This window comes from Thalassophryne amazonica, chromosome 13 (assembly GCF_902500255.1).
Source record: "Thalassophryne amazonica chromosome 13, fThaAma1.1, whole genome shotgun sequence".
In the NCBI taxonomy this organism is placed as follows: Eukaryota; Metazoa; Chordata; class Actinopteri; order Batrachoidiformes; family Batrachoididae; genus Thalassophryne; species Thalassophryne amazonica.
Genome location: NC_047115.1, coordinates 13,571,228 through 13,588,117, shown reverse-complemented (window position 1 = coordinate 13,588,117; position 16,890 = coordinate 13,571,228).

Below are 16,890 nucleotides of genomic sequence, written 5' to 3'. Positions count from 1 at the left end.
TTCCATAGACTTTACACATAAGCAGTTGAAATATAACACTTAGAAGCCAGGAACAAAAATTGTGTTACTTAGTGTTATTAACCCTAAAGGTAGTTTTAAAATTTATTTTTGTACAATACAATCCCTTTAAATGATGAACCAATTTTAAAAGTAGGTGAAGATAAGTAGTACTGTGTGTACTGTGTAGTTCCACTGCTGTATGTATCTTATCCTTGATTGTCATTTTGTTTGCATGACAGGCATATATACGAGGTCTATTAGAAAAGTATCCGACCTTATTATTTTTTCAAAAACCATATGGATTTGAATCACGTGTGATTACATCAGACATGCTTGAACCCTCGTGGGCATACGAGAGTTTTTTCACGCCTGTCGGTTACGTCATTCGCCTGTGGGCAGTCTTTGAGTGAGGAGTCGTCCACCCGCTCGTCGATTTTTTTCATTGTTTAGGAATGGCTCAGAGGCTGTTGCTTTGTTTGATAAAATTTTTTTCAAAACTGTAAGGCACAACTGAGTGGACACCATTCAATAAATTCAGCTGGTTTTCGGTAAAAATTTTAACGGCTGATGAGAGATTTTGGTCTGGTAGTGTCGCTTTAAGGACGGCCCACGGCGCCTGACGGCGATCTGCGCTTCGAGGCGGCAGCGTCTCGCCGTTTCAAGTTGAAAACTTCCACATTTCAGGCTCTGTTGACGCAGTAAGTCGTCAGAGAACAGAGAACTTTCAGAAGAAGTCGGCATGAGGAGTTTATTCGGACATTCCATTGTTAACGGTCATTTTGTAATGAAAGAACGTGCGGGCAGAGTCGCATGTCGGGCCAGACCCGACCGCGGGGGGTCGCGGCAGGAAAAACACCTCCGTTGGAAATCTTAACGGGCAAGTTGGAACATGCCCAAGCTGTTAAACAATTTCTCAGTTACTCACTTGTTGAAAGCCATTAAAAGCCGCCTGAATTCTACAAATGGTTTTCAACACGGAGGTGTTTTTCCTGTCGCGGCGCACACAGATTTGCCGAGTCGTCACGGAAACGACTCGGCGAATTTGCGCGCACGTCTTTCATTAAAAAAATGTCCTTAAACAGTGGAATGTCCGCATAAATTCCTCATGCCGGCCTCTTCTGAATCTTCTCTGTTCTCTCACGATGTCCTGGGTGAATTAAGCCTTAAATTAGGATGTTTTAAGCTCGAAACAGGCCGACGACAGCGCCTGGAAGCGCTGCAGGACGTCCCGCTCCGTGGGAAGTCCTTACAGCGACAGAAACACCCCATAATCTCTCATCAGCCGTTAAACTTTTCACAGAAAACCATCTTAATTTCTCGAATAGTGTCCACTCGGATATTCCTCACAGGTCCAGAAAAAATTTTGATAAAGCAACGCGCGCCGTCTCGAGCAGCGTGTGAAACAAAGGAATTCAGCCGAGAGGGCGGGACCACATCTCACTCAAGGCCTGCCCACAGGGAAATGACGTCACCGACACGCGTGAAAAAACTCACGCATGCGCACGAGGGTTCAAGCATGATTGGTGTAATCGCATGTCATTCAAATCCATATAGTTAAAAAAATAAATAAAAGGGTCGGTTTATTATCTAAGAGACCTCGTATTTACTTTTTCTATTACTACTCTAAACAGTTCTAAAGTTTGAGAATGCAGATTATACAACATTTTGTCAGCCGTCTCGTCACTAGCCAGCAAACCTCAGCACAGTCTGACATGAAGATGGCACCGGCTTCCATCAGCTTTATGTGAGAGACGATGATGAATGAACCTGCTGTCTGCGGAGAGGTGAAGCAGAACCAGGGAGGCTTTTAGACAAGCAGAGCTCAGAAACAGAGGAATAGAACGCGGCCTTCGTATCGACAGTGACACATGAAGGCTGCAGCAAACTGAAGCACTTCGTATCGATCTGAACATAATCCTCACAAGTGATTCACCAAATAAATGTTCTGCTGTTGGAATCACTACGATGAGGTGGTGATTCACTGAAGGGTATTTACACACACACACACACACACACACACACACACACACACACACACACACACACACACACACACACACACACACACACACACACACACACACACACACACACACACACACACACACACATGCTCAAAACAAAATGAACCTACTGTTTCTATGTATACTGGACTGATGTGAACTTCGTCAAATAAATTCAGTGATTTTAAAATTTGTAAATTTGGGGTGGAGGGTCGGGCTTCTGGACAAAACATGATGATTTAGATGTGTCATACATTAAACAGTAGCCATACTTATACTGACCTTTGTCACATCGAGTTCCCTACTTTAGGGCCTTACGATCAAAAAACTAATACTTTGCAAACACTATATTGCAAATAAACACTGTACTCCTTTAAATGAGACATAATTTAATTACTGAGAGGTGATACATTTTAGAATAGTTTGACATTTAGGTGATATTGCTGAGGGATGTGCTGAATTCTTTTGAATATGATTTGTGTTGGCAAATCAGCCTGATTCAGATGCTTTATTGTGATTGTAACAAGTACAGCGAAAGGTAAAGTGCAAGCCTTTCAGTGCAAATATAAACCTGAGTATATCACACGCAGACTTGAAAGGTCTGGGGAAGAAAATAAAATAAATATAAACTTTAACAGAATAAAAAGGGTGTGTCCAAAGCTCAAATTAGGAAAAAAACCCAATATATATATATATATATATATATATATATATATATATATATATATATATATAAGGACGTAGTAGCAAAAAAGAGTATGTACAACCCTAATTCCAATGAAGTTGAGATGTTGTGTAAAATGTAAATAAAAACAGAATTTGCAAATCCCCTTCAACCTATATTCAGTTGAATACACCACAAAGACAAGATATTTACTGTTCAAACTGATAAACTTTATTGTTTTTGTTTCATTTTGAAATGGATGCCTGCAACACATTTCAAAAAAGATGGGACAGTGGGATGTTACCACTGTGTTACATCACCTTTCCTTCTAACAACACTCAATAAGTGTTTGGGAACTGAGGACACTAATTGTTGAAGCTTTGTAGGTGGAATTCTTTCCCATTCTTGCTTGATGTACGACTTCAGTTGTTCAACAGTCCGGGGTCTCCGTTGTCGTATTTTGCGCTTCATAATGCGCCACGCATTTTCAATGGGTGACAGGTCTGGACTTTAGGCAGGCCAGTCTAGTACCCCCACTCCTTTACTATGAAGCCACGCTGTTGTAACACGTGCAGAATGTGGCTTGGCATTGTCTTGCTGAAATAAGTAGTGACGTCCCTGAAAAAGATGTTGCTTGGATGGCAGCATGTGTTGCTCCAAAACCTGGATGTACCTTTCAGCATTGATGGTGCCATCACAGATGTGTAAGTTGTCCATGCCATGGGTGCTAACACACCCCCATACCAACACAGATGCTGGCTTTTGAACTTTGCGCTGGTAACAATCTGGATGATCTTTTTCCTCTTTTGTCGGTAGGACACAACGCCCATGAGTTCTAAAAACAATTAGAAATGTGGACTCATCAGTCCACAGCACACTTTTCTACTTTGTGTCTGTCCATTTCAAATGAGCTCAGGCCCAGAGAAGGCGGCGGGGTTTCTGGATGTTGTTGATGTATGACTTTCACTTTGCATGGTAGAGTTTTAACTTGCACTTGTAGATGTAGCGACGAACTGTCTTAACTGACGTTTTCTGAGGTGTTCCTGAGCCCACTCGGTAAGATCCTTTACGCAATGATGTTGGTTTTTAATGCAGTGCCGATCAAAGGTAATGGGCATTCAGTGTTGGTTTTCAGCCTTCCCACTTACGTGTAGAAAGTTCTCCAGATTCTCTGAATCTTCTGATTATATTACAGACTTTAGATGATGGAATCCCTAAATTCTTTGCAATTAAACATTGAGAAACATTGTTCTTAAACTGTTGGACTATTTTTTCACGCAGTTGTTCACAAAGTGGGGATCCTCGCCCCATCTTTGCTTGTGAACGGCTGAGCCTTTTGGGGATGCTCCTTTTATACTCAATCATGACACTCGCCTGTTTCAAATGAGGTGTTCTTTGAACATTCATCAACTTTCCCAATCTTTTGTTGCTCCGTCCCAACTTTTTTGAAACATGTTGCAGACATCCATTTCAAATTGAGCAAATATTTGCACAAAAACAATAAAGTTTATCAGTTTGAACATTAAATATCTTGTCTTTGTGGTGTATTCAATTGAATATAGGTTGAAGAGGATTTCAAATCATTGTATTCTGTTTTTATTTATATTTTACACAACGTCCCAACTTCATTGGAATTGGGCTTGTAGTACAGGAACCTTGTGGAAACCTTGGAAACTGTGGATATTTCAGTGGCAGTGAATATTGAACATAAATATTGCACTCATTTCAAGTGTGGCATGTGACCTGGCTATTTGGTTCCAGTGACATTCAAAGCTCTAACAGCAGTTGGGTATAAACTGTTTTTCAATCTATTTGTTCTTGTTTAAAGGTCCTGTACCATCTGCCTGATGGCAGTAGCTCCAACAGATAGTGGCCAGGGTGGGATGAGTCCTGAGACAGTAAGAGTCACAAAGGTCCCCCCAGTGTGGGTAGAGGGAACCCAGTGATCATCTCTGCCATTTTGATAAACCTCTGGAGCTCTCTCCTGTTTGCCCCCTTGCAGCTGGCAAACAATGTACAGAGGCAGTATGTGAGGATGCTCCCCATGGTAGAGCAGTAAAAAGACACAAGCAATCTCTGGTTTATGTTATTTTTCCTGAGGATTCTCAGAAAGTGGAGGAAAGTAGAACAACATTTACCATCCGGTCATCGTTACAGAGCAGTTTCTGTTGACCTTTAACTGTAATTATGTTTTTTCAGGCCGTCTGACGGTCTCAGTTTCAATCTTATGAGCTTCCATATTAGGTACTGACCAGCTCTGCAGTGACAGCCATGACGGCCATGTAATCAGGAAACATAAAACTGAGACAGTGTTGAAGGCTAAAGGCCTTTTCCGGAGCTAAAACATTCCTGGGATTATAATTAACATTTTTTCAACCCAGTCCCAGAGATCTACTAGTCCACCTAGGTTACATTTAGGTTCAACAATTTCATTGCATGAAGTTATAGCATTTTCTGTTTTGGGCTACATTTTTTTCAACATATCAAATATACATAGACTCTGTCGATGTTTTTAAAAAGCAACTTAAGACTCACCTTTTTAAAATTGCATTTTAGCTTGATTTTCTTTTAAATGTTTGTATGTGTTATTTTGTATTTATTGATTTTATCATGTGAAGCACTTTGTGACCCTGGTCTGTGAAAAGTGCTATATAAATAAAGTTTACTTACTTACTTACTTACATGAGCTATTGTACCTGCATTAATAGTAAATGCCCACTAGGTGGAGATATTGCTCTATTTCAAGATCCTTGTGTCCAGGTTGCTGTGGGACATGACCATGAACCTGTTGCTTGTTGTAGCAGATAGTAAGAGCCACAAGTATTTGGACAGTGGCGACTTTTTAAAATTGTTTTCTAAATTTATGTTTGTACTACATTCACAAAGCAGATAGCTCGGTGGGTTAGCAACACGTAGACTTGGGTTTCATTCCAGCTCACGTTACTTGTCATGGTACCTGACTGTGATCTTGGAAAAGATTCTTTATCTGCATTGTCCCAGTCCACCTAGCTGAAAATGGGTGCCACAGTCACCTGGGGAAGTAACCCCGTGTAGTTTTTTATTATTTAAAAAAAAAATACAGGGCAACCCAGGCTAATTAACAGAAAAAGGACATGTCTATATGCCACCCACTTGTTACTGACAGCTCCCAATGAGCATTTTTCTGTTGCAAAAATGTTTTGAAACATCTATGCCCACCTTTAAAAAGACGTGGAAAGCATTCAAAAGTAATTTTTTGTTTTCACTCTGTATTAAACATTCACTCTGTATCTATTAAACATTCATGCTTCCACTGTTTTTAACCATGATTTTTCAGTCTGATATTTTTCATCCTCTGCAATGAACAAATTATAAAATTATTTGTCCCTTCCAAGGGAGTTAAAGACTCTCATCTGCTTCATGTTATGGAATCCAGACATTAGTGCCTTCACCACTGGGCCTCAGAGACGACATAGGAGTTACTTTTTCATTAGTTACCAGTTACTTTGTGATTTAGATTGACAACATAAAAAATAGTCAGTACATAAATTATATTATTAAATCAATCAGGCTTTATTGGTCCCCTGGGGGAATACATATGTTACCTAACAGTATGTAGAGTAATGCATAAAATACATATAAATAATTTAGTAACACTTTGTAAAAAGGGTGCATTCATTTATGCAGTGAATTATATGTTTATCAATTATTTATTAAGGATGGTTATATTAATTAAGGCATTAATTTATGCACTATTTAATAATTTCTATAGATGCTGAACACTATTAAAAATGATGACTAAACACATCAGTTAGATTAGATTAGAAGAACTGCATTAATCGCCCAAGGTGAAATTTAATTGCCGCTGTACAGTTTATACTTTTTTGGGGAGGGGGGGGGAGAGGAGATCTCCGTTTTTGCTCTGCGTCACATGGATCTGCATGTTGATTTGCTACACATTTTATGGTGGAAGATGCAGGAACCTTCTGATTTGGAAACAATCTTACGAACCATCAGGACAGAGTGCGTTTCAGACAAATTCTTACAGAATGCAATTCAGCAAACTTTAAAGTATTTGGGAAAAACTGATCTTTGTTCAGGTGGTCAATACCAAGTGTGCTTTTCAGCTGTTATCGCTGAACCGTCTTTTGTTTTCATTTGGCATTCACAGCGAAAGTGACATGATTCAATGGATTGTCGAGGCTCAGCGTGAGATCTCTATTAAGATAGGCCTGAGTGACGACAAGAAATAACGCCCGGAGAGTCTGCCTTCTCCAATAACAGAAAACAATTCAAAGACGCCTGAAATGTGGCTTAGAGGAAGATGAGCCCACCGGCTGAATGAAATCGCAAGGAAAATGCTCCGCTTAACAAAGCACTGCTCTGTATTTACGGACTCATTTGTCCTATTTATAGATTCTGTAGGAACAAAAGCCAAACCATTTAGGTTCATTCATTACCTCCGTTAAAGAGGTTATACAATCAGCAGCATTTCTTTGTCTGTTTGAAGAATTAATCACAAAAGTTTTCAGTTGATTTGCACAAAACTAAAGAAGAAGAACCATCTTCACTTTCTTAATTGGGAGGTTTTGGATGTGTGTTTTTTTTTGTTTTTGTTTTTGGTTTGTTTGTTTTCTTCTTCAAAATTCCCAAAGTGACAGGTGAAAAATTTGTTGTTTTTTTTTGCTATCAATCTCTCAAAACAGAGTGTAAAAAATGAGACCTTGAGAAAACTTTAAAAGCTAATACTTTATTAGCTAATGTTAGTTTAGGCAGCTGCTCCCTTTAGCTAGCTAACGTTAGCATTGATCTTTAGACACAATCACTGAGGGTAAGAAATTGTATTAAACAAGCTAGCTGCTTACATTAACGTACTACAGTATCCTCTGGCTACTGCTACACACAATATTGCAAAGTCAGAAGTGAAGCAGGCAATTGAGAGTTTCAATTAAGGTTAAGAAATGGCATCAAAAATAAAAATTTCTAGTGTGAATATGGAAAATAGATTGCAATATTTACACTTACAGGTAAGAAGGATACTGTATATGCATGTTTGAACCGCTGTTTTTTTTTTTTATCTCTTTATAGGGAGAAAAGGTTAAGTAAAGGGACTTAACATTTTTTTTTCTTTCGCCATATACTCTATCAATCAACCTCCGGTCTGAAATTGACTAGAAGGTACGTAAATTTATCTTATGCACTTTTGTTATAAATTCAAATTATTACAGTACTCACATGTAGAAATGGTGGGTTGCCAACAAATATTTGTGTCCTAGTTAATCTGGAGGTTTAGAAGATTTCTTAAATTCATTGAACTGTCTTTAAAGATTTATGATGGTCACGCATACATTTATCACTGATGATCTATATCCATGTGTGATTAGTACCATTGGATTCCTTGCCCCCCCCACACACACACAAATGATTGAGCCATTGGCATCATGATTGTAGATAATTAGAGATCACACTATTGAGAAACTATTATTTGAAGAATTTAATTTTTAAAAAGAAACCAAGTTGGCTACCATACTGGTATCTGAGAAAACTGAATCAAACATTTTTAAATGTGTTGCTGTTAATGTTTTCAACAATATATGTTTCATTTTCCCACCAAAACGGTATTAAATTCCATAATGAACCTATTAGGCAAACACCGCTTTGCTGCTATTAAAATTGAATGAATTTTAAATGTGAGTAATTCTGATGTATTACTCTTGGATGTTTGACTGTGGTGCAGCATTAATCTTGTTATTATACTAATGCCCTTATGCATTCATTTGGTTTGGTATTGATCAAAAACAAGTTTGACTTTGTGAGTAAATGAGCCCACTTCTTCATTATGAGTTGAATTGTTTTCTGGCCATATTTCCCCTGGTATTATTGGTGTTGTATGAGGAATTTCCAATTAGTTCACTGCAAACCAGCTCTCCGCAGGTTAACGTATGTATGCTAAGTGTTGGTAAAGCTGATTGGAGTGTGCGATGAAAGCCAGGCCTGCAGTCCCAATAAATAAAGTGTGTTTCTTTAGCTCTTATTAATTCTCACAGCACGCCAAAGCAAAGACGCCAATTTTCTGTGGCATTTTGGGTTGATGAATGATGGAATGGTGTGTTCCTGAGTTAATGAGATTTATCCAAAAAGGCCAATGTGCAGATCGAATGGCATTCCCCATTTTTTGTATTGATGATTTTGAGGTCAGAATAGCACAAATTACCCTCAGGATAAAGATGAGGACAACACTCTGCCTTCATGGATTTAAAAGCTGTGAAAACAAAGTTTAGACACAGCGGTTATTCATCTCAGAGCTTCTCTTCCTCTTAATACAACAAACAATAAAAGCGATTTACAGCTGGAAAATGTTGGTTCAGATAGTGCTACCCCAAGTCAGAAAAAGTTGGGACATCAAGGAAAATACTAAAAAACAAACAAACAGAAAAACCAAAAACAAAAATAGCTAACCAAAAAAGTAGGGATGGGGACAATCATGAGAAAACATCACTTTTACAGCCAGTTTTCTTGAGAGAAGTGAGGGGATGAACATGTGAACATTTCCAAATCTCTTAATATTAGATTAGATTAGATTACATTAGATTAGATAGAACTTTATTAATCCCTTGGTAAGTGTTAAAGATTTTATATATATATATATATATTTTTATCACTGTTAAACATTTGTACCTTTGTCTTCTTTCTTATGAAAACGTTATTGTGCTGTTTTGCACCAGTCTTAAGATAACCCTGAGAATGCACATATTATTCAACTTCGTTTTAGCATGCTGGGGTCAGTCTGAACTGGGAGTAAAAAACTGGAGGTTGTTTTGACCGTTGTGAATTTATGGCCTTGTATATGTGATGCTTAGTATAAAGAACAGGACACTCCAGGCAGATGCAGAACAGATGATAAGTGCAACAGACGAACGGGATGTGCTGACCTCCATTGATAAGATTAAAGAAACTGTTTTTCCACGCAGATGCACTTATTGACGTATGTGTTTATGTTACGGGAAGAAACTTGTCTTGCGTTGTCCCCCCCACCCTTAGGACAAGTTTTATGATGTGGTTAGGGCTTCTCCAATAAAAGAGCAGGAGCGCAGGCCAGACTTTAGTGTAGCTTTGGTGTACAGCCTGACTGCACTCCTCGCGAGATAAATTTGACTTTCTGTCTCACTGGTGGTTCTTGACTCTGTTTGTCTTGTTAAAGGTTTTAAGAATGTTTGGAGGAGAAAAATACCCAACAGTAAGACTCCCTTAGGGAAAATGAGGTTCCAGCAGCATTGTATAGCAGCACACAGGGTAAGAAGTGAAAGTAAAAAACAATTTGCAAATACAAATACACAAATATAAATTTCAGAAATTCTGCTCTCTCCTGGTTTGCTACTACTGCTGCTCTCCTTCCCGTCCTCTGTCTTCCTGTTACTCCTCCAGTTATTGGTAGTCTGGTGCATTAGATCAGATTTACATCAAGTAACAAACTTGTGTTGATCAGGTATTCTTTTCTAAGCAAGGGAACTACATCAGTATCCTTCCCCTACAGATCTCTCGTAGCACTTAGCAACTTCATGTTCATGTAGTACTGTCTAGTCTTGGCTGAAGTTTGCACTCTGATGAGCCTCCCTCCAGTTCCATCATGCTTTCCAGAAATCGAAGCAGACTAATAGAAAGCCCAAATTGTGTGACATTCCAGTTCACTTTGAGAAGCCTTTTCCTCACTGGAGAGGCTGATGTCGCCACACTCCCCTCACTAATCTGTGTTTAAATGGAGTCTCTGCCAACACAACAGGCCCTGGCAGCTGCAGCCCCCCGAATCATTCTGGGAAATCACTGAGCAGTCAATCAACGCCACCAATCACAGGCAAGGTGAGTTTAATCAGCCCCGAAAAATCAATTTGCTCCATGTAAGGCATGCTAATGGCTTCAAGGATAGGCAGCCTGTTTAAAAAGAAGCTATTTTACAGCAGATTACTTTCGGATAGATTAGCCGGTTCAGCTTTGCAGAGCAGAAAGCACCCGGCAGCATGTGTTGGAGTTAAAGTTTGTGCATACAGTATGTGTTTTATGTAGTCCATTTATGCATATTTTACTTTATTAAGTTATACGACTCCTGCTGGAGGGAGTAATCTGTCTGTGGAGTTTACAAAGTATTAAAGATACAGTGTGTAGGATTTAGGGGTGCTTACGGTGCATCTGGAAAGTATTCACAGCGCTTCACTTTTTCCACATTTTGTTATGGTACAGCCTTATTCTAAAATGGAGTAAATTCATTTTTACCCCCTCCACATTCTACCCACAATACCCAGACCCGGCGCCACGAGGGGGCGTTTGGGGGCGACGCCCCTTCACGTCATCAACCCCGCCCCCTCGGATGTGAGAGTTATCAAAAAATAAAAATAAAAAAGAAAGAAAAAGAAATACTGGAAAATATAGCAAAAATATTAGTTATTCAATAATATCACGTATTTAACAAATAAACCAAATTAATTAACTAAAGTAATTAATTTTAAAACAAATGGATATGGCGTGTGTCTGTGTTCAAGCGATTTGATAGGTTGAGGGTTGCGCTTGTCAGTGCGGCAGAGGGCAAGGATCCTGAGTCCAGCGATTATTGGTAAGGTGGACAAACTAATGCATGCTCGATTTATTCAAGCAATGTCAGAGCTGGAGTTCCTGGGATTCGTCAAGTCCACCAAGAAAAAGGCAGATCATGCAGCACGACTCACTTGGGGAGGGTGTGAATGCTGTGTTTACACATAACGGCGACAAGTCACGAATGCCACGAAGTACACATTCTTGGCCGCTGATCACGAATGTGATGATTCAGGGCAGAGGCATCAGGTGTCCTCAGGAACTGCTGTAACCTGTTACCACACGTGACGATTAATGGCACGTGTTGCTGGATAATTATCAGGAACCATTACGCACGGTCAAGAATAGTGTTCCGCGTTGTTGCGCGCTATTGCGTCACATTGTGAACGAGGTGAATTGTCTCCACACACACACCCATATTCATCCAACCGAATTCAGATCGCTCCAGTTTTTCAGAAGAACTTTGTGACTGCATGCATAGTTGGGCTCTGTGCCATGGAGTGGCGCACATGCCCAATCGAGCTGTGTTTTCGCTTGTGATGTAGGGCTGTATGTGGGGTTAATCTACTGTCTCATGTCGTTTCTCAGATCAGTTGTTGGTTTGGTTTTGTGGTATGCAGGAGATCACTTGACCGAGGGTCTATACGTTCATCATCACTCTTTACTCTTACTCAGTCAGTCTCTTACAACGGTGTAGCCTAAATACATGAGCTTTCCAGGAGCGCACCCAATTCATTACGCACGCTCAGAGGCACGTCCCCTCCGGTGCGCGCTTTTTTGGGGGGCGACCCCGCCCCCTATGATAAACTCATCGCCCCCTTAATATTTTTTTTTCTGGCGCTGGGCTTGACAATACCCCATAATGACAACATGAAAAAAGGTTTTTTGAAAGTTTTGCAAATTTATTAAAAATAAAAAAACAAGAAATCATATGTAATCATATGTAATCATAAGTATTCACAGCCTTTGCAATGAAGCTCAAAATTGAGCTCAGGTGCATCCTGTTTCCACATCCTGTTTCCTGTTAAGGTCCCACAGTTGACAGTGCATGTCAGAGCACAAACCAAGCATGAAGTCAAAGGAATTGTCTGTAAACCTCTGAGACAGGATTGTCTTGAGACACAAATCTGGGGAAGGGTACAAAAACATTTCTGCTGCTTTGAAGGTCCCCGTGAGCATGGTGGCCTCCATCATTTGTGAATGGAAGAAGTTTGGATCCACCAGGACTCTTCCTAGAGCTGGCCGCCTGTCTAAATTGAGCAATCGAGGTAGACGGACCTTAGTCAGGGATGTGACCAAGAACCTGATGGTCACTCTGTCAGAGCTCCAGCATTCCTCTGTGGAGAGAGGAGAACCTTCCAGAAGGACAACCATCTCTGCAGCAATCCACCAATCAGGCCTGCATGGTAGAGTGACCAGATTTCAGCTGGTGTCCTTTTTGCACCTCCTTTTCTTCAGGTTTCTGTGAAGGCTCTCAGTTGTCCAGGTGGTTTCCATAGTAGAGAAGCTTGAATCTTCGACTGGACTGGGTTGCTTGACGTGAGGACGTTTCGCTTCAAATTGCAGAAGCTTCCTCAGCTAAAATTCTTGCTCTGGTAGTTTGACTTCTGTCTTGACTCTTGTAGAGAGGAACAAACAGAAGCCACAAAAGCTGGAGTTTGAAACCTAACCAGCCCCTCCTACCGAGAGGCAGGCTGCTGTTGGCTAGTGACTAAACAATAGCTGTAATTAGCACCTATTGTGCTCTAGTTAGCACCCTCCTAATGACATGGTAGCTGTTCCTCCTAACGATGGGACTGACGGCTCTCCTGACGAGTCTCCTGATGACGTGAAGGACTCATTTTCTTCAGGTGTTCTGTGTCATTCTGTATCATTTCACATTAGTAAAAGGCACATGGCAGCCCAGCTGGAGTTTGCCAAAAGGCACCTGAAGGACTCTCAGACCACGAGAAACAAATTCTCTGGCCTGATGAGACAAAGCTTGAACTCTTTGGTGTGCACCATCTATCACTAGATGACTCTAAATCTTACACACGGCAACTTTCATCCATTTTCAAAATGACAGTCATAATTGGAAGTAAAGTATCTTCAGTCTGTCTTTTCAATGGACTTAGAATTTATATTATTGTATTATGACATATTAGGAAACAGCTTTGTAATTATCCACATTTTGTACAGCAGACTTTTGTTTTGGACACACAGACCACAGTGTGTGAACAGCAGTGAGGGAGGGAGGGTGGAAGTTAGAGAGAGGGAGACATATACGCACGCGCACACACACACACACACACACACACACACACACACACACACACACACACACACACACGGACCTCCCTCAGAGAGCACGACGAAGCAGAAATCTAATGAAAACTGGCTGGATTATTGTAAATGTGCCATATGGCTCACAGTGGTTCAAGGCAATGACTGCAGAGTGCACAATACCGAAGAAAAAGAAATTTAAAGTCACACAAATGGAAAAAGAAGATCTGCATGCAGGCAGGGAGGAGTGGGTGGAGACGAGCAGCAGGAGTGATTTGTGATAGAAGTGTATCTTTCAGAGTGAAAGGGAAAGTTTTGTGTTTGACAAAAACACAGGAGAAGTAGCTGGAGGCGGCAGAGCTGAAAATGCTGTGATTTGCTGTGGGACTTAAGCCAGTCTCCCTTTGTAGCTAAAAAAACAAACAAACAAAAAAAACAATGATACCCAGCTGCAGCATGCAGTCTGTGGTAATAGTGGTGTTGCAAGATGTGACAAATAAATTGTGATGTTGTGACACTTCGAGTCCGCAAAAGTGAATAATCCGATGTAATTTATGTGGGTAGAGGGCAATATGTGCCTTCTACTGTAATTTTACAAACAGATTTGGCTTTCTGGTCATTAGTCAATTCAGTTCATTTTATTTATATAATGCCAAATCAACAACGCAATGTCCTAATACACTTCACAACGGTTAGGCCTAACTTTGCCAACACCCTCTGAGCAAGTATATAGACAACAGTGGTAAGGAAGAATCCTCAAGCAGACCAGACTCAAAGGGGTAATCCAGTTCTTAGGCTGTTCTAACAATAACAAATCAATGTCAAATAAACAAAGTGCAACAAAGGGTTTTCAAACATGCAAAAGTCAGATTATAGTTTGTTCTGAGAAACCAACATTTCTCAACATTGTACCCTCGGAGTCAAAACTTCACACACTCTGGAGAAATGTTGGTTTCTTAGAATGCAAAAGAAGGAGAACCATGCTCTACTTTTTTCTGGGTCAGGCTCAAAACCTCTTAGTCACCCTCCATAACTTTGGGCAATGACTGAGCTCTTCCTCAACCATGATTGTCCAGTACAGAGTCTACAAAACAGTAGATGCAGCCCCAATCCCAGAAGAAGGATGAACCAGATTTTAGCTGTATTTGAGCAGGATTTGTTGAGGTCTGAACGCAAATGTGGTAAGAATCTGAGTAGCTTGAGTATCAGATGTCAAACTTCCTCACTACCACCATGTGCCCAGTGTCCAACCTTCTTTCTCTGTGGCACCTTCTCTCCAAACACACACACACACACACACACCACACACACACACACACACACACACACACACACACACACACACACACCACACACACACACACACACACACACACACACCACACACACACACACACACACACACACACACTCAGATGTCGGAGTCAGAAAAACCATCACAATGCTCCTTATAGCATAAACTCTATCAGCTACATCTGTTGATATAAATGAATTCCTTTCTGTAATTATTCAGGTTTACCTGTTTAAAACCAGGCAACTCTCTGCACTTAAATAATCCATGTCTCACTGTCCATATGTCCTCTTCATTAAAAATAAGACAACATCCACTTTGTCTATAAGCAGCAACAGTTGAAAATTTTTATTGTTTGATGGCAAGTGCCATCATGGTGCACGGCTGCCACAGTCACAGCCAGGAGTGGCGGCTGGCTGTGTTTTGTCTTTAAAGTAGACCTGCATTGAAATAAATGTGGTCAGATCTCAGAAAGAAATAGCTGATATGTATTTATAAGACCCTTGTGAATGCAGTAAAGTAAATCTGCAAGCCCAAATTTGTAATTCAGCGGAGACATCTTCATTTAAAAATGACAAATTTGCAGCTAAAATTTGGCCCTCAGCGAAAACTGTTTGTACATCCGGGTCATTGCAGTGATGTTCTGCAGAAGACAGAGTGCTCGCGCCTTCAGTCCGATCCCGCATTGAAATTGATTTTATCTGTTAGTAATGTTACTGTTATACACATCCTGGTTTCAGCATCCAAAAGTAAGCTGCAATGAATGTGAGATACAGCTTTGCATGCTCAGGTCAGCGGCGAGCGACATCGACAGCGGGTGCTGTTCTTCCCCGACGCCTCATTCTTTGCCTCTGCTGCGCTTACCGAGTCGTGCTCGGTAACTGCTGAAGCGGGCCACTCACACTGCCCCCGTGTCTGCTTTGCAGCCGGCATCACCTCTCTGTGTACTGAATGGAGGTGCAGCCAACGTGGCACAAGTCCAGAGACTACGCTCGCTTTTTTGATGCAGAGCGGCCGGTAACACCTGTTGCTGCAAGGACAGACTTTCGGCAGCACCGCACGTCTCGGTAATCGGAGCCGCAGAGCTCCATGGCCGCTGAGAGAGGTTTATATCTTTTAATGACTTGAATTCTTTGCGGGTCCCGCCTCCATACCCCATGACGGTACCGGAGGCGAAAGACAGTAGATTTTATATGTGACACCACTCAATCAAATGGGCGTATGAAAAAGTCCCCAAAATAATTTTCAAGCACAAATAAAAGAAATGTGTACTCACCAAACGTGCCGCAAGACAATATGAAGTTTTAAAAAAAGTAGATCCTTCCGTATAAGACAAGAAAAAGGTGCAGATGCAAACTGATGTAAATCCACAAATTACAGTTGGCGCGCGCAATGCATGCTGGGATAGGGTCCTTTCCCTGATGTCTCGGCAGCGTCCCGGATGTGATGACGGAGGGCTAAATTTTAGCTGTAAATTTGTCATTTTTAAATGAAGATTTCTCCGTTGAATAACAGATCTGGGCTTGCAGATTTACTTTACTACATTCAGAAGGATCTTATATGTAAATATAAGTAATTTTTTTGTCCAAAGATCTGACTGCATTTATTTCAATGCAGGTCTACTTTATGAGAAGGAAAAACAAACAGCAAGAGATGGATTATTTAAGTGCAGAGAGTTGCCTGGCTTTAAACAGGTAAACCTGAATAAATGTGTTTCATTTCAGAAAGGAATTAATTTATAACCTCACAAAAAGTTAACTTTTTAAGCTGAAATCAGAACCAGGGTTTCCTGTTTTAATATAGTGCTGTGAAAAAAGCAAAAACTGTGTATCATTCAATAAAGTGAATCATTGAAAAATGACAGCGCCTCACATCATCACCTGCAGTCTGTTGCTGCAGACGACAGAAATTCTGCTATAACAACTGTTCTGACTCAATTTTAGACCAACATGCCCATGAGTGTAAGTGGTATCATGACTTATGGGTGAAGGGGCTGAGCGTAAAAATGACAACTGTGATGGCCGAGAACTATTGTCCTCAGTGCTGCTTTGCCCACAGTGTTTTCCAAGGTTGTCTGTTTTTTGGCTAGTTTGTATGCACAACAGAAA